This window comes from Camponotus vicinus, unplaced genomic scaffold (assembly GCF_025532165.1).
Source record: "Camponotus vicinus isolate PSW18456_S1 unplaced genomic scaffold, iyCamVici1.0 SCAF_5, whole genome shotgun sequence".
Classification (NCBI taxonomy): Eukaryota; Metazoa; Arthropoda; class Insecta; order Hymenoptera; family Formicidae; genus Camponotus; species Camponotus vicinus.
In genome coordinates, this window is record NW_028141977.1 from 16,582,452 (window position 1) to 16,602,140 (window position 19,689).

Here is a 19,689-nt window from a genome sequence, read left to right on the forward strand (position 1 = left end):
AACGTGCTATAAACGTACCAAACAAAAAAATTAATATTGCATGTAATTAAAATTTTTGATTCGTCCTTTAAATGGCTATTTAATAAAGAAAATTGTATATAATTCCCCAAAAAATGTGTTAAGTATAAATTACTAAAAAATAAATCTAATTTATAAATAATTTAAATGATTAATAATATAAATCTTTCAAGCACGTTATTAAAATATTTTATGTAATTATATATAAAAAATATTAGTTGATTTTTAATAAATATTTTAATAAACAAATATTATTATAAAAATGTTAGTCGATTTATAAGAAATATTTTTTTTCTGTACATATATATAAATATTTAAAAATAAAATCTAGAATATTTTACATGCATTATATTACGCAATAATTCAAAAATGAATTTCTATTGTGATATTATATAATCTATCATGGAATAAACAATCAATTAATAGATATAAATATCAAATAATATAAATATAATTTTTTTTATAAATGCTAACCTCACTGTTGCTCCGTCGTCCGATGCCTTCCAGGACTTCCTCCTCTCTCAGTTACTTTGATTGCTTCTTCATGGTACTCGATGACACTCACTCGCGGAAACACATTTAAATATGCGTGCACTAATTACTTTTATACGGATACTGTTTCGCATGGTGATCTCGAAATTAATACGCGGCGCGCACTTTACATCACGACGAAAAAGCAACGGGAAAATTATTATCCGTTCAAATTTATGCGACCAAATTCATGTTATTCAATGTTAGGGCCATCGCACATGAAATTGCATATGCATAGCATAAGGTCATATGGGCCAATGAGCATCGAGTATTAAGTCGTCATATTGACTTACATAACATAATACTCGATGCTCATTGGTCCATATGGTCTTATGCTACGCATATGCAACTATACAATTTTGTATGCGATGGTCCATAGTTCTGGTGTAAATGTATACTACATGTTCGCAGTTTGAGAAATTTCATTAAGTCGCGTTACAATATAATTGAATAAATAGAAGAATTGAAACAAAATAAGTAGAAGTAAATAAAATTCAAGATAAGGTGTTCGAAAATATATTTAGTTTTCTGGATGGTTAGATTCGCACGACAGAGCTTGACGGAATAAATCTCGCGAGAAATACACGTTTCGCGTAAATTACAATGATGTAAATGTCGAATTTACAACAGTTGATAGATTAAAATGCAGCATTAAAATAACGATCGTCTAATTAAACGCACAACGGGATCGATCTGTTACAACACTCGCGACGTTTTATTTACCTAACCTAACTTATCGCGAGTTCCGTGCGCGAGTTAATTATTAATTAAAATATCAGAAAATGTGATCAAAATGGTAGCAAGCACAGTATACATTTCCAACATGAACCTCGTGAAATATACAATTCGATAAATAGCCGATATGTTATCTGTTGATTAAGATCAATTTCCTTTACAATATTCTTACGCATCATTTATCGAAAAAGTTAATTAATTGCGCGTATTAATCATTGCTAATTATAGTATAGTTGTATGAGACGATTACGTACTTACTAGAAACGTAATACGACGACAAAAATCTGTACTTGCTACCCGCTCGAGTCTCACCGTGCGAATAATAATTCAAGGTGCTGCGTATAAACAATACATGTATACACTACGTACGCATGGACGGCGTACGTAAAATTCGGCGCATGCGTTGTTTTTCCGCGTCGTAATATTATCCTTCAAAATGTATAATAACGACGAGTATTAGATGGGATATTTATTATTATTCTTATAAACAATTAGTAATTATGTATTTCGAAACAGGTATTTCTACGTTTTAAGCGAGAATTGAAATAACAGAGAGAATGCGAATTGCAAATTATGTTTTATTGCGATATAATTATTTCTTTAAATATACTTGACTTTGAATGTATAATATTTCTGTTCGCTTTTCTTGCTGATTTAAATATAATTTTCTTCACTTTTTCAAATCGAGAGCACACAATAATACACGAGTCGCAAATACACTAGTCATCAAAGAGTAACAAGAAATCGTGATAGATGCTAATTTATTAATATTATCAATTTATTAAAATATTTTATTCGTAATTTACAAATGTATTTCTGTTTACTTTGAATTTTCTTTCTCGATTTAAATGTAATTTTCTCATCACTTTTCAAATTGAGAGCACACAGTAATATACAAATCGCAAAATCGTCAAAAATAAATAAAAAATCGTGATAGATATCAATTTATTAATATTGTCAATTTAAAATATTTCATAATTCACGAATATATCCCACCGAAGTGTGTGTGTTTGTATACATGTCGCGTACTTTCTGCGCATTGAACGCGATAATAACAATCGTACGGCGTACTGTTTTTACGCGACCTTGTCACATTCCACAGTCGAACGAGCAGCAGACAACAGTGTGAATTGTTCGTGCGTCGTTACATGAATAATACTTTCCGATAATGTCTGAATTTCTTATAATTATTACGATTAACAATTATTATCACACATACGTGCGATTGATTATTTCTCGCGACAAACGACGTGTAAATGACGATGGTTATTTGATTTCAAGTATGAATATACATGATATATACGTCGGCTGATTATTAATAATACATACATACATCTCGCGGAATTTCATATCATGCTTAATATTAGAAATGTATTATGCTTGCATATTTGATTTCAACAATATACTTTCTGTCGATTTATCGCGTCCTAACTAATCACGATTAATTCGATTCGCATAATATTGTTTGATATCGCTAGTCTTATTTTCGTATACTATTTTGATCATTAACAAAATATTACACAATCATCAAAAATAGAGTATCAATTGACTTTGAATCAAACGGCAACGCGTTTAATTAATAAGTATAGTTGTTATTAATTTATCAGTCATGTACTAAATTTGGATTTTGTACATTGTTTACCTGTTTATCAAAGCACGTATTTCGCGAGAATTATTCAATTTATCGCGGAAACAGTTCGCAAAATTAACTAATTATATTCCCAAATATTGCTGTGAATATTTATCTTTAATATTAATTTATCTTTATTTTTGTTTAATTTATATTTTTATATTTTTTTATAATCCTAAATAGTAAAATCATCCTAAGATGTGAACATGTAGCAACGTAACATCGTCGCAGAACGCTAAATTCAGCCGCGTGATTTCGAGTATCGAGGAGGAGGGAGGACAGATCGTAGTTTTTATTTTTTTGTCGCAATATAATAAAGTGCGCGTCATATGTTTTGATTAATGTAGGGAGTGCCGTGTAAAGTGTTGTGCGATCGTCGTATTTTATTGATTATAATTAAATCGCGCCTTCGCGAGTGAATATTGTGCGAATATTGTGCCAATATGAAGAGGCAACCAAAAAGATGACAAAAAGAGGAGGAGATGACCCGGGAAAGCATCGAGCACCAGTGGACCAACCCTGAGGTAAACATTTATAAATTATTTACTGTGTTTGTTACTTGTAAAATTAATTGTTTATCTCCACGATAGTAATCCATTTTAAATTATAATGTAATATAATACATGTAAAAAATACTTTAGATCTCATTTTGAAATATGTAAAATATTTATATTAATTACTATTTTTAGTTGCATGTATAAAATATTTCAACATTGCATTTAAAATTTATATAATTATTTATATTGTTTATATAAAAATTATAGATTTTTATTGATATTACGTCTCTTAAAAGTCTAATATTTAAAATTTTTTTGCAATTTATTTTATTAAATATCTATTTGAAAAGACAAGTAAAATATTCAATTCCGATTAATAATTAGTTTTCTATATATTAATTATTTTAGACATTTTATTATAAATTATATATTTATATTTATATTTATATAATTTAAATGCATTTGTATTTTTCGTTTAACGTTGTTTACTACAATTCCACTGTTGCGTACCATACCGATGAGTTACATTATTTTTTGTTATAATGGCAAAAAGTAATAGAACGAATATGTACTTGAAATATATCTCTTTAAAATTTCTTACGATAAAATTAATTTGCCGAAGATTACGACTCATAAATACTCGCTATAAATAGGACTATAATCGAAGCAATTCTCGTAGCTTATATGCGTTTAAAAATTTCTGACAATCTATCCGTTTTATGTAAAAAATGCAGCTATTAATAGTATAATAAATAATATAAATTTCTGGAATGTAAATAGACAAAAGAATTTAATATAATTAATTATAAAGAATTGAATATAATTAATTTTAAATAGAATTTAATCAGGAGAATATAAATTCACATCTTTTTGCGAATATCTTATTGTATCTATCCTTCGAGTGTTTATTTCTCTTAATTATTTAAAAATCGAGCAGTACCAATTTAGCCGGCGGCAATGGAACACATTGCGCCAGGAATAAGGGGAAAGGAGGCGATTTAAGCCTGATCGTGGCTAAAGCGGAAAAGAAGCCACGGGTGGCGCAGTCCGATAACATCGAAACCGATCCTCTCTCATCCACCTCTTGAGTTAGGTAGTTCTCACTGTACCTAACGCATGCAGATCCCCGCGGCCAGAACAACTCTATGGCGCTAAAACCGAGGCATTGTTATTCCAGGTGCCATTACGGCAACCTGCTCATACGCACACACTCTCCGCTCGTTGCAAAAGGTGAAAGCCATGCGGAAGTACCAGCCTGCGAATGGTAATGCAAATGAATGAATGTTTCAGACGTTGCTTTATCATAAGTCGGACCAGTGGCGATAATCGCCTTGTACATTTCGAATCGCGAAATGAGATAATCGTGTAAATTTGACGGTTTTCAGGCAAGAAAAAATTTTAAGTGCTTTGGTTGGTCTTAACGAAAAATTAAAATTTTTCGAATATACACACACACACATACACACTGTGTGTTGATAATAAATATTAAATGACACATCGCGGAATATTTTTGAATATTATATTAAATTTGACATAAAAAGTGAAGAATTTCTAAATGTTTTCAATTTTTAAATTGCCGGACATTTCATTTCGTACCGAGATTAATCACTTCGATCATAATGCTGACGTGGATCTACCATGAAAATAGCGCGTTTCGGTTCCGGATACAGGCGGACACACGATATTTCTCTTCCCGTCCTCATAAAACCGATATTCTGATGGGAACGCCGAGGTAGGACGTGACAGGAAAGGGGTCCACCACAGCTATCATAATACCGAGATACTCGGAACATGGATCTCGTGTTTATGGTGTGTCATCTACGGTATCCTCAAGTTGATCGGTCAGCTCTGGTTACCAAAGCGGGGTCAACACAATACAGCTGCATTTTGCGCGAATATACAGAGAATATAAAAATATTATCACTGATCTCTGATTAAAATTTGAGGAGATAATAATGGAAAGATATCTTTTAGATCTCGCAAAAAATTTCTGCTCTATTCCAGTTGCAGGAAAAAAACACCCGCATTTTCGTAAAACATAATTTTCTTTTTTGAGAGATAGATTTTTGTTTAGAGAAAAAAATTTCTTATTAAGAAAAATAAATCAGTATCACACAATTATTAATTTATATTATTTTTCAAAATATAAATTTATTGGTATAGTTTAAAAATAAATTCTTCAATCGGAAATAGAGCATTCGAGGCAGAACAAGCACCGCTTTATGTCCAGTCGTATTTTGTTCCTGATGCGATCGGTAGCACGGTTACGTAGTGCACATTAACGGCCGCGTTTGCGTTGCGGTTAAGGACGCGTGTATGCACGCAGGAAGTTACTTATCTCGACTTCACCCGATGCTGGCACCTAGGTGATATATTATTTAAGAACGTTATGCTAATACGCGAGTAAGCGAGCATAGTATCCCTGGCCGAAAGAAGATAGAAGCTCGTGTGAAATAAAGAACGTTGAAAAGCCGCGTGATTTACAACCCTTATTTAATCATTTTTATTCGCACTGTATATTTTAATCAGGATATTTAGTCACAGTGTTTGCATACGCGATGGACAAGATATTAAATCGCGCATCTCTAAGTCTCCCTCAGGCATGTCGCATCTTCGTAAATTCCCGCGAGGCCAATTGTATTGAGGGATGCAGACAAGAGAGGATGACATTCTCCGTAACTTTCAGTTATATTCGAGAGAATTTATTGCCTCATTTATCGGTCCGGCCATTCGTCGCACGTTTTACTTGACGGTTACTCTCGGAAGGCGTCTGGCGATCGCGCCTCTCCGAGAGAACCGAGTCCTTAATAAGCGAACTTCCTGGAACTGGATGAAAAATATGTTTTTGCAGGCACGCACGATACGTGTCGCGATTTTATTACACCTTGACGTCGCTGACGTTGCATCTCTGACTGTTGAAGAGCATGGAAATAACGCGTTTATCATATCTCCATAATTTTCTCGCATAAATATTATTATAAATTTTTAAATTTAAAAAAAAAGAAATAGGGAGAGATTTATAAAATAAGAGATTTTTTAAAAATTATAGAATTTAAATAATTTTTCTTCATACGTATTATTTTGTAGAATTAAAAATAGAAAATAGTGATTTGAAAATATTGTTTTATTTGAAGGAGAAAGAAAGAGAGAGAGATAAACGCATGTATCCAAAATAAAATTTCTTGATAATATATTTTATTTTACAATTATAAAAATTATCATTTATTTCTTTTTTATATCGTAATAAGCTAAGGCATTAATTACGCGAAGATATTATAATGCTATATATCTAATTAATGCGTTTGTACAGACACTACACAATTATAAGATCTTATGATAATAAGAATAATGCTCTTTTGTCCAATACGTTCACATGAATGTGTTATATAGTGTAGCGAGGTCGAAGCAAACATTCTGTAAAAGCGCTCAAATCGCTCGCTTCCGCTGAGTCTTCGGACAGGCGACAGGTCAGCGGATAAGGTGGGGCCGTCGTTTATGAACCTGCTGCACCTTTGCATATCTAGTACGTGCGTCGGACAGCTCAATTTTCAAATCGGCTTAAATCCGTTAAGTGATTAATTCTTTGCTCGCGTCATGCAAAATTGTTTCTTTTTCAATTTTATATTTCCGTATTAATTGATACAAAATTAATATCACTTACTTATATGTATGCTATATAAAATTAGAAATAAATAAAAAATAGTTTTTTAGTAATAAGAGATATTTTTTCTAAGGAAATATAAATAATAAATATTATTCCATAATCAAACAAGTATTTCATGGTTAATATATAACTTTAAATGTGTATCTAGCACTATGTATAAATAATTGATAATCAGTATTTTCTGTTTACAATTTTATAAAATAATTAATAAATTATTTATAAATAAATTTTCTATTTTCAATTTTATGAATTAATTAATAAATTTTATAAAATTGAAAATAGAAAATACTGATAATACATAATAAAAAATAATTATATAACACATCATGTATTTCAATGTAAAATAACAATGAAATGAGAGAGAGAAAGAGAGGCCGTATATTAATTTTCATACAAATATATATATATCAGAATTCGGTAACAGTAATATCTAAGGCGCGGTAAGAGTTTCGCCGGATCTAAGTAAGTGGTGGGACATAAAAGACGTTGCCTAAAATCGAATGAGCAGCTGGACTGCCTCTGGGGTGCAGAGGCCAGCGAGCAATGTTAAACCGCGATAAAATTTCGGGACTGCACGTGCTCGCACAAATCGAGCCACGAACCTCTCTCTAATTCATATTCCTGCACCTGACTGACCTTTTATTCTTCTGCGGATCTCATTTAACACCCCCGCGGGCAAGCAGTCTTTCTTCCTCTTGTTCTCTCTTTCCCTGCCTCCATCGCATCACCTGCGCTATTCTGTGTGGCATAATTTTTTCTTTTCGGGGGCACGTGCCCTTCGCCTCGATTTTAGAGTCGCTAATTTCACTTTGAATATTATTAATATCGTGTGTCATTGAAACGGGCTATACAGATGTTTCGCTTTTACATTCGGACAATATCCTGAACACGTGTCCTCTACGCGACCGTTCAAAGCAATTGTCATATCTGCTATCCATTATTATAACTTTAAAAAATTATCATAAAAGAGAGATTAGAAGATACTATATTTAAGTCGCGTTTATATACTCCTGGACAAAATTAAAAGCTGATATTTAAATTTTAACGAAAAATTTTAAAGAAAAAGTGAAAAAAATTATGCGTTAATTTTGTCCAGGAGTATATAATTTTATTTACTAGGAATATAAGTAATTTTTTAAAAGTAGAATATTTAAATAAATCAAGTTTATAATTATATCGCGATGTAAGATCGGTAAATTGCATCGTAGAAACAAAGACCTATGGGATTCGTCAGAGGCACAGCTTGCTTGGAATAAATTGTCGACATTGCTTAAGGGGAAATGCAGAATTCACGATGTGTAACGCTATCTCTTTTGAAATAATTGCCGGTTGAAAGTGAGGCTTATTTTAAATAATCGCATAATCGGTCGGTTTTAATTCACTGCGCAATTATCTGATGTGTCAGCTGCGCTTGTTGCATAACACCGCCCTCCAATTATGATGCTGCAGATTAAGCCTTTTTGTGTTTACGGGAAAATCTCCCCGGTGTGTAACTTTTAGCAGTTAATAGACGAGCGTAACATCGTACGCGCATTTTAGAGACGCGCTTCACGCACATGCGGATGCACGCAACGAGCGGCCTACTCCCATTTCCGGATGTGTCGCATTTCACGCTGTTGACTTTTGAAATACGTTAAAAATGTCCGGCTAATTAATAACCATGCTGGAATATCCACAACACCGATAGGCACTTATTCGACCTGTCCCTATTGTTTTTTTGTCTTTTTACTTTTTCCTGCGCAACCTCGACAAATATACCGACAATTTAAGAATTTCGCGACGGTTGTGTGTGTAAAGAGAACTTTACGGTAGGACAGGTGAACAGTTGTACGCGCTAAACAGGAAGTGACCCTTTATGCTTAGGTTGTTTGCATACCGGCATATATGCATTCGAAATGAAAGTTAATATGTATCATTTAAGTGCAAAGAATTCTTAAAAGGAGATGTAAATTTCGGTGTAAATTTGTTTAAATATTTATAGGCAACAAAATAACGTTTTTTAACACTTTTAACAAGTACCTGATAGCATCGGGAATTGCTAAAGAAGAAATTATGATGAAAAGAAAACGTAACGCATGGATGATATGGAATTCAATCGCGACGTCATTGACATCTTAAAGTCTTCAAGGTAGTGCCTGATTTGTCCGGAAGATCCGACATGTCGCGGATGTACGGTTCTATGAAAAAGAGTATAGACGAAGGAAACATCGCATTAAAGAAGCCGAGAAGGTAAAGGTACAATGACTGCGACACGGTTTATGCATTAGATTCACATGTTCTTCATTAACGACAATAAAATGGACTACCGGTTCCGTTTCCTTCCAAGAACATGGAAAATTCAACGTCATTTTCCGATAAACAACGAGTTATGTTAAAGACGTGAATTTAAATAATTAACAATAAAATATTATGATAGTATCATAATATCGCATCTATGACAGTAACATTAAATAATTGTACAGTCATACATTACATTTGTCCGTTCGCAAAACAATTAACAATCACGCTAAAAATAAAATTCACAATTAAAGATTACGTATAATTTATGCTATCGAAAAGTATTTAAATAATTAATATAAAAAAAGAAAATGCACATAAAAATTCGCGAATTTATCGCTAGTATTTTTTCGATGATTGGAAAGGCAACAAGCAATCGGTTGTTTTTTGAACGAACTGCAACCATGACATGTAATGTTGCCAGGATATTAAAACCATAAATAAGACAATTTCTCTATACGAAGAGCGGAAGCGCGTATGCTGAATGGTGGACGACCGGAATTGACAAAGTGCCTCGTACGTATCATCCGATATTGGTCACGCGAAAAGGAGAACACGGTAAAAAGAATCACGTAGGAGGAATGGCTAGCAATCTTGATATAAGTAATGCATTTCTTTTATAACTCTGCGAGATAAAGAATAATGGATGGGGATAGGTCACGACGCCGCGTGGATAATATGATATCCGGCACTTTCGCGAGGAGTTTGCGGGGATGACGATAATAATAATCCAATGGATCGTCCGAGTCGCGAGAATGTACGGCCTTGGCGACTTTCCGAAATTGAAGGATCGTCCAATGCAATAAAGATTTTTATCGTCGCTAGATAAACGATCGCAGTAGCATCGATCCTCGCGAATACGAAAAAGATATCACCGAATTTTTCATCGATATAAAAACATATTTACCATTGAATTTGAATCATTTTGTACATCAATTTTTATCCGAAAAAAAAATTTATATTTTTTATAAATAAAATTTTATATTTCTAAGTCTAAAACTTAGAAATATATATTTCTAAGTCTAAAACTTAGACTTAGAAATATATTTATATTTAAAAATTTATATTTCTAAGTCTAAAACTTTTTTTGTATATATATTGCTCATTAAAATAATCTATTAATGGATTACATTAATAAATAATTATACAGATGCACAAACAGCATATCTATTAAAATCACTAAGAAAACATCTGTTGTTCTAAATACGGTAACACAGTTACAATAGCATTACGTAGTAGTAATACAATGATTACGTAATAGCATGATAATGATTCTTAATGGAGTTATATTAGCATTAAGAGTTAGTATTGTCGCTGCGAGGTAAAAGGGGTTTAATTTAGAAATGAGTCATAGAGAGATTATATTCTCCAACTAAAGGGATACACCATCGTTATGATAATGTCATATTATTTTTACTTTCTACATTATCGAGATATCACCGACAGATTAGATTATTTCCACACATTTTCTTTTGGCGAATAATTAATTGGACATGACACGCATACTGAAATTATCTGCGACTTGTATCATGTTAAGGAGAAGCAGATGCAGGGATCAAATTGGATGTGCCGCTAGAAATTTGATGATACATATTATGTATATGATAATGAGATAAACAACAAACAGTTCGAGCTATAGCTGCAGATTGTTTGAGTATGACATATGGAATGCAATGAAATCAAAACAAGCAATCTTGTTGATTAAAACATGTTTTCTATTAAGACATATTTGCTTTTCTTAATCGATCAATTTGTTAATTTTGATCGAACTTATTATTTAATTATACACTGCAAAATTTTAATTATTGTTTACATATTTCGCTTAGATATAAAATGAGTAATCTTTTCGATAGTAAGTGATGATACCATGCAAAGTGAAAAACGGACGATTATCATACAACTTTGAAATAATATCGCGTTTCTCGCAACTCGTGCGGGTTCATCTTTCATAAGGTATGAGCTACGGAGACGCAGAGGAGTGACATATGGTAGGCTCTACGCCAATATCACCCTAGACTTGATGGAGTACTTGGGGAGATTCGCTTAGATTCTACGCTGTGGAACCCGTCCGAATGCCTGACCACCGTCCGCCGTGCTTGCTCGCCCCTGAATAAAGCGGCTTTCTTCTTTCCCGTGTGTGCGCGTTTCTTATCGAAGAAATATCATTTTATTTCATTTATGGCCCGAACGTCAAAGGGGGATTTCGCCTCCGTCTGACTTCTATATTTTCATGGGGATTTCGGATTTCAATCATATATTTCGCGGTGCGATTTGTTCTGAATTTATATTCCAATATTTCGATCATTAAAAATGTATCACATAATAGAATATTAAAATATACTTATGGCAAATAAGGAACAATATTTATAAATTTTATTATAACTTGTACTTTTCTCTCAAATAGAATATGATAATGACATTTGGAGGTAAATCAATTATTAATAAATTATGACCTAATAATATATTTTCTAATTAAATTATTATAGTTATTCAAAATTTTAAATAATATATATATGTGTAGTATTGAAAAATAATTATAAGATATAAATAATATAATATAATATATAAATTTCTTTCGTGAGGTATACAATGTTCATTTTATTTCGAAAAACATTTTATATAAACAAGGCAAATTAACCAAACAAGTATAGTTTTCAAGTATATTTTTCTAATTTTAATACATGAATATAATTACTCGTATTCTTTCAAACTTATCATATCTCATAAAATATCCGCGATTTAAGCTGACACAGTTTGATTGAATCCGTGAATATTCTCGAAAAAATCGCGAGACGAAAAATGGTATAAATCAAATACTGGTTCAAATATCAGTTTGGCAGTTTGCCGCGATATCGATCGATTTCCCATGTGATTTTATCGCGCATTCAGCCCCGTATCGACTTAAACAGGAATATATCGACTTTTATAGGAATTCCGTCGTCGTCGCGATGAAGTACTCCCCTCCCCCTGGCACCCCTTTCTCGCGCATGAACGGAGAAACGTCAAAATTGATATTCTTCGCTCGCCTCGCGCGCATAAACCCAGAATCCGATATTTCACGTGCCATATTCTCCCAACCTGCTATCACTAACACCGATCCCATACGTGCGTGACACGTATGCGAGGTACACACCGACACATCGAATGTGCATCGTGTTCTTTCTCCGCGCCGTGATCCGTTGCCGGATAGAACGTGCGAGTTTGGAAGCTATATCCACGATGGGATGTTTCGCCAGAGGCGCTCACGTACCACATACGATTTCTTATTTGCCACGAGCAAGCGTGCACAAATCTTACCGCGATTTGTCATATTTTTGGAGAAACTTGACGCTAGATGCGCACGCAGACAGGATAGATGAAATCGATGATCGCGATCTAAATTAGAAATTTTACTCATGATTCAAAATTAGAAATTATTTTTGAAAGTCTCATTTTTTATTTAATATTTCTAAAAGGATAACTGATGTAGCGAAAAGGAATGATAGAAATTTGTATAAAGTATATATTTTTTAATTATTAAAAATGAGAAAATATACATGCAGTGTTAAAAGTAGTTCAAAATTTTGAAGCATAATAATAAGATCTTACGAAACGAGGGAAAAGTCACAATGAGAGAATCGTTACGTAGAGTTTCTGTCGCAAAACACTCGGCTAAAGTCGAGTCGACTCCTCGTTAAATCGAGAGTCAAGAGCGATCGACTCTCTCGCTGATATAACATGCATCGCGTACGTAAAGCAGCATATCCGCGACGCGACAGGGAAATAACGACGCGAGCATAAACCTCCGACATACGTTTCCACTCGGCTCGATTAGGTCAAATCGTTTGTAACGTCGGAGACCAGTCGTGGTAGGCTGATTCCACATTCCGCGTGGTGCACACTTTCGATATTTCTCGGTTTCTCCGCTTACCAAAACCACCCGTCGATTGAGCACCCCTCTCGCCTTGCCGAAAATCAGTTTCGTATCGTATATTCGGTCACCCTTCCTAAATCCGGCATATATAGGTGGACGAGTAACCGACCCCGAACAGACTGCGCTACCAGACTTCTTATTGATGTCTTTTGGGGAAAACTTTGAGAGGTCGTTTCCACGACGGACTATAAAGTGACACTTCCCGTTTGCAAACGTAAACTTGTTCGCGGTTGATAGAGCGAATATTACGAGGTATGTACACGAGACATATCCGGACGCGTCAGGAAGGGAGATTGTGGGGAGAGCGACGCGGACGGCAGGAAGGAAGATGAAGGATGCGAGAGGGAGACACGGAACGACGAGTGGATATGCGGGCTTTACCCATGGGAGTATTACGGATTCAAGGTGAGTAGAGGTCTCACGAAGTAACCCGAGACATCAGCGGAGTAATATTTCCATATTCTGATATCGAATAAATGGATCGTTGCCGCGTGCACGACGCGGGCATAAATTCTCGGTGGACCTATCATGCATCACGGACCGGCAGAAAGACCCGCCATGGGCTTCGTAGCTCTATGGCTATCGTACGAGGTGTGTCGAGAGTGCCGTCCTCTTGTATATATACTCATTCGTTTCTCTTACTTGTCATTCGTTACTCTTTCGCGTCGGACAGTCGAATAAAAGTAATCCAGCTCGATCCACCACGTTATTCCTTTGCTCTGAGAGAGTTTTTTCTGTATCTGATACTCAGCGATCAGTGATTAGCGTTATAATTCTCTCGAAAATTAGAATAAGATTTTTTATAAAATTTATCACGGTAACTATTATAATAGTATTTAATAAAATTTAGAAAACTAGGCTTGCATGCTGCATTTCTAAATAAATTAAATGTACAAGGAATTTTGTGGGATACAATTTGAGAAATGATTCTTGCGATTCTAAGAAAAATAAAGGTTAATGAAACGCGAGGTAGCTTCAGCCTACTGCATTGTTCGGCTAGAAATCTTATCTCATTACGTTAAAGGAAGTCTGATCCGGTCGTGGATCGTGCACAAGCGCGGGGAATTGCCTGGGCCAGTAACAGAGAGCGACATGTTAAACACATTGCGGCCAACTGGACATAAGCCATGTAAGTATGCACGCTACGTGGCTAAGAGCTGGAATACTCGCACGCTCTAAGGAAAAGATAGAAGTCTCAAGACGAGAACAGAGAGAAAGACGGAGGGAGGGAGAGCGAGGGAGGATGGGAGAGAGAAGGGAAAGGAGAGAAACGGAGATCGAAATGCCGGTAGTAAAAAAAAAAACTAGTGAAAGAGAAGCGTGAGTGTCTCTGCGAGGCAACAAAACTTAACGGAGAGAAGAAGTCGGCGGAAAACAAGACAAAACCATGACATCTTGTCGTTTGTGATATCGCTGACGATATCTCGAATGCAATAATAGCTTCGACTAATTAATAGATATTCACTAATATGAATTTTCGATTTTATTACGAGGATGACATTCTTTAATTGTTTTAAAAATGACGTAAGCAATGAAAATTTATAGATTTATGAAATTCTACGCAAACATGCATGTATAATTAATAGAGAGATTTCCAAAATCTTTTTAATATCAATTAATAACAACATAAATACACATCAGTAAATTATCTATAAATGTCGATCAAATGAAAAAAAAAAATAGATCAACGCAAGTGAATTCTCATCAAGCGGGAAAAAAGTATGTGGAGAAAGGGGAGCTGGAACTGCGGCCTTGTCTTCCAGGCCCAGGTCGAATGTGTCAACCATACGAACGTGCGACAAGTAACCAGGATCGTTGCCAACGCCCCAGACTTGACTGGCCGGACGTCTCGAACCACCAGCCTAGCGTATCGTCATGGGCACAACGTCGTAAACATCGTGCGTCGCGACTTGTAAATTCACCTGTGGCGTTTTAATGGTCTACCACGCGCGCGCGTGTATTAGTTTCACGGACATTAATAACGCCGCGGTGAAAAGCTATCGCCAATTAATTAATCACTTAATGTTCGGATCTCTTTAGCACGCCCTCAAGATTTTCTGTAGAATTCTCAAGTGTGCATACAATAAAAATAAAATATATATATAAAATGACGATAAAATGTCACATTGAGATGTTTGTGATAATTTTCAATATTATATAATATTGAAAAATATGAAAAAAAAAGAAAGCGATTTTCATGCACACGTGATAGAGATTAAAAATATAGAATTGTTGTCTTTTTGATCGTAAATTTGAAGAGATTATTTATCAACAACTTTTCAAATTTTTGACGTCATATATTTTTACACAATTAAATTCTTTAATTAAATTTCTATTAAAATCTGTTTGAAATTAACTGCAGAGTTATCTTTAGTCATTTTGAAGTTCCTAAAGTTCAGTGTCTCTGAACTTCCTTCTTCAATTATTTATAATTAAATATTATTAATATTTCAAACTTTCGTTAGGAGAAGATTGATTATAAATTAGGCAAGAAATACCTCGGACATGTATCAGTTATGTCTGTATTCTATTCGTAAGCTCGGCTTTGTATTTCTACTTTACATCGTTAATAACAATGATGTGCAAGTGTTCTCATTGCGGTGGGCGGAAAAATTTATCTGGATGAGATAATTGGATGATAACTCACCGTCAGGGTCATGAACTCTAACAGGACAGGTGAAATTAATCCGGAGATTATCCAGGAACGTTTATATTCGCCCAACACACACACGGAACGACGCGACGCGCCGGGTGTCTGCGACGACGCGCAGGTCTCGAGCCTAATTCGTGTCTTCCTTCGCAACTTATAATTCAAGCTCGCAGACTGGAACCAAACTGAACAGAACTACGCTAACTTGCACAACGGTAATTATACACTCCATCCAGCCCCGTTCCCGCATTGTACCTGTCTTCCATGCCTGCCTCTGTAGCCCTTAAATTTCGCGTTATTTATGTCTCATCTGACATTCTCCGCGTTGGCTTCAACCAGTTCCCGAAGTAATCTTGTAAAATGCATATGTTTATGTTAATTAAGGCAATTTATATGCGTACAATAGATATTTCAAGTAACTAATCTTTAAAAAAAAAAATCTGCGCTTTCATATTAAATTTTCGTATTAAATTATTCTTAAAATTTGTATTAATTTTTTTAGATATGTAAAATAAGTGAAGATATTTACATCTAAAATGATACACAGAAAATTGCAGGAAGCTATTTCAATAAACTATATAATGAGAATTATAGGAAATACGCATTTTAATTAAGTAGACTTCGCGTTTTTGCTAATTTCGTACGGAACAAATACATAGTTGGACACATTACGTGATTTTCGAATCTCATTTTGTCAAATATGTAGCGTTCGCGGGGGAGTTTCGCGAGCAGCTGGTAGATAAACGTCGCGTGTTAACAAGCATTTAGACCGTTCCTGTCGCTTTGTCAAGTCGCAGACGTATCTTTTTCGACGCGCACCCGCGTTCCATTTTAAGCCTCAACAATGCTGACGCGGCGCTGCGAAATTTACTGTATCTGGCGCCACTTCTATATTTACGATGGATACCGAGAAAGAGAGATATCTACGTGATTCAACGGACAGACGAATAGAACGGCGACGCGTCTCCGGTACACCCAGCCTGACGCTCCTTCCGCTTTTCATTCCAGCCCGTCCGACCGTGTATTCAAATTGAAACGCGAATCCAAACTGACGAACGTATGTCGCGCACGACATTTACGCATGCCACTTTGCGATCCACTTTGCTTAATAACTCGAAAATTGATCCCAGACATTGTCAGACATTTAGACTGCGATCGAAGTGAGATGCGCTCATTTTCTTTCTGATATTATATACATAGATTGGTGTTTTGCCAGATTTGAATAGCTTAATAAATAATTGTAATTAGACGTCTAAATTATTGTATACAATTGGTCGTTATAAATAATAGCGTCAGCTCATTTCTTAAATCATTCCATAATCATTTTCTGTCACCGCGATTTCTGCCAACATTACTATTTTAATTACTTGGCCGCGTATTTAGAAATGTAACCACGTTATTAAAATTACATATACATATACATCACATTAACTGTATCCATTGTGCGCGTCTGGAGGATTTTTTACATAATATGACAGAATTTTATCTGTCTCTTAAATATTTCTGCGAAGAAAAAATCCGTATTTTACAAATGGCATGATAGCATATTATGTAAAGCATTTGGTTATTTAGCTTTTTCGGAATAGTATTTTCGCGGTCGAGACGCTTTGCACAAGTCGTTGATGAGAGCTCGTATGCGAGAGGATGGAATTGCTATGCAGGACGCGCAGGAGCAGCATAACGGTAAGACTCCGTTCGCAAACGATCGTTGGTGTCATTGTGCCGACACAATGCAAGGTTATTCATCTTAAATTCTCACGGCGACATCAATCCTATCGTTCGATAGAAATCTCCCCTTTTTCAAGAGTGTGTTTCAGCTTCATTAGAAAGACGTGAATCCCATGAATATGCGCGATACATGAGCTGATCAAGTTGCCATATCTCGTCGCTCATCCGCGCAGACAATTTTCTTTGTAAAGCCTTTCACCAGCATTACGCGCATCCTGATGCGGTAATCTCCCTAAGTACCTCTAATACTCTTGCGTGCATGTTTGAGTTTAATTTTTTTATAAGCGAACGTCGAAGGAGGAGCACGTTGAATCTAAAATTAAACTAATAGCTAAAGTATTTTATTAATTATTAGCTAGAGGTAGAATTTTTTATTAGAATTATAATTATAGAATTTTAAAAAATGTTGAAGCTACATATTAATCCTGATTTATTTTATTTTTCCAAATGTGCATGTTACATACATAATCAATATATCTCTTTATGTGAAACAATTTCACGTGGAAAAATGATTAGCGTTTAAAACCAAAAACTGAATTATTTTTTCTTGCAGTTTTGCTCTTTTTTGGAATCGTACATGTTATTATTCATGGTCAAATAACGGCTCGGAGAAACAGTTATACAGAATATAAAGAACATCTTTCAAAATACATGTGTTGCCGAATCGAATCTTAGCGGCATAAGAATTCTATAAAATAAGGATAATAGAATTCGCGAGTTATATCGACTTTTTTTAGATGACATCTCATATAAAATGAGAAAAGAAAAAATTATACATGACAATATTTACTATTTTTAACATAACATATAAACAATTAATGATGCTTGACGTTTTACTCAAGAAGATCGTTAGGGAGAAAGACAGCTGGGTATTTTCACACTTGAGATTTAAGCAGTTTTTCGCCGCGAGTAGAACATATCAAGAAGTAGATGTTGTTCCGGGTATACCTTTTGTGCGGTCGCGGTAGAATGTGTGCGTGGAAAATATCCATGGACCTGTACATGTGGATTTGTATACGTGTATCAGAGTAGCGCCTCGCGTGGAATACACGTTGGCTGCTAACTCAGCTGACCGGTCATTAATAAACCGAAGCCATTACCAAGCAACCTCCGAATGTGCATGACCCTCCCCGTGTATCGCAACTGTGTATGAGTATCCAGATATGTGTGCGCGCGTGTGTGTATCTATATGTCTAAAACCACTATCCTCAGAGTTTCCCTCTCCGATCGAGATCCAACCCGCGCCAACCCTCCCGTTCTTGTAACACCCCCTTTGAAGCCCCCTACATCCTCTTTAGCCGGAACAGTGCGGCGGCCAAGTCAGGGTATAGTCGACCGGTTATAGTGTTGCTCCCGCTGGTTTGTCATTTATAAATGTCCTCGCGAAATGACCCGTTCGTACATCTCATCCCTTAAGCGCGGTCATTAAAGTCAGCCATACTTGCGCACCGCAACGCGGTGGAATATTTTGGTTTGCGTTTGAGAGAAACGCGTTCTTTTTGCGAAAAATCCATTAATTAAAATTATCATGAAATTATCGAACGAAATGATCGCAGAAAGCTTAACCGAAGATACTGCGATGAAATAAATGGGTGAGTCCTTTCAGAAATTTATTTCTCCTAATGTGAAAGCGTTTGCAAAGCAATATGTTTGTAAAGAGAATACTTTTTGAACGTTTGCTGCAATTAGTTGGACGTTATTCAACGTGAAAGAATCTACTGTCTTTAATTGCACTTTAAACCACGAATTCGAATCGTAAGATGCATAATGCATGAGTGTACCGTTTGTGGTTGGAGGTGAAAAGTGCGCCTAAAGTCATTGCGATTCTTCTCCAATCGAAGAATCAAGGAATTACGACGAATTTAGATTCTAATCCAGTCGATGCACGATGCAATTGTTACATATGCTCACATGCCATCATGCTTGTTTCCAAGTATACGCGCAATACGACAAGATTCGATGTGAGTTTGCGACGTAATCTCGTAAACAAATGACATATTTTATGATTCAATATAATGTAAGAGAAAAACAGCAAATACAAAATAG

The 19,689-nt window shown here is 35.1% G+C and overlaps 2 long non-coding RNA genes across 2 annotated transcripts in view; one reads left to right on the forward strand and one right to left on the reverse strand.

Annotated features, from left to right (window-relative positions):
- LOC145972576 (uncharacterized) overlaps positions 1–19,689 on the reverse strand; it is a 169,542-nt gene that overhangs the window by 54,844 nt on the left and 95,009 nt on the right. The gene's annotated exons all lie outside the window — the stretch shown is intronic.
- LOC145972577 (uncharacterized) overlaps positions 1,987–19,689 on the forward strand; it is a 111,048-nt gene continuing 93,345 nt past the window's right edge. Inside the window, exon 1 of the long non-coding RNA XR_014439215.1 lies at positions 1,987–3,438. This is a non-coding gene — a long non-coding RNA (uncharacterized LOC145972577). The remainder of the gene's footprint in view (positions 3,439–19,689) is intronic.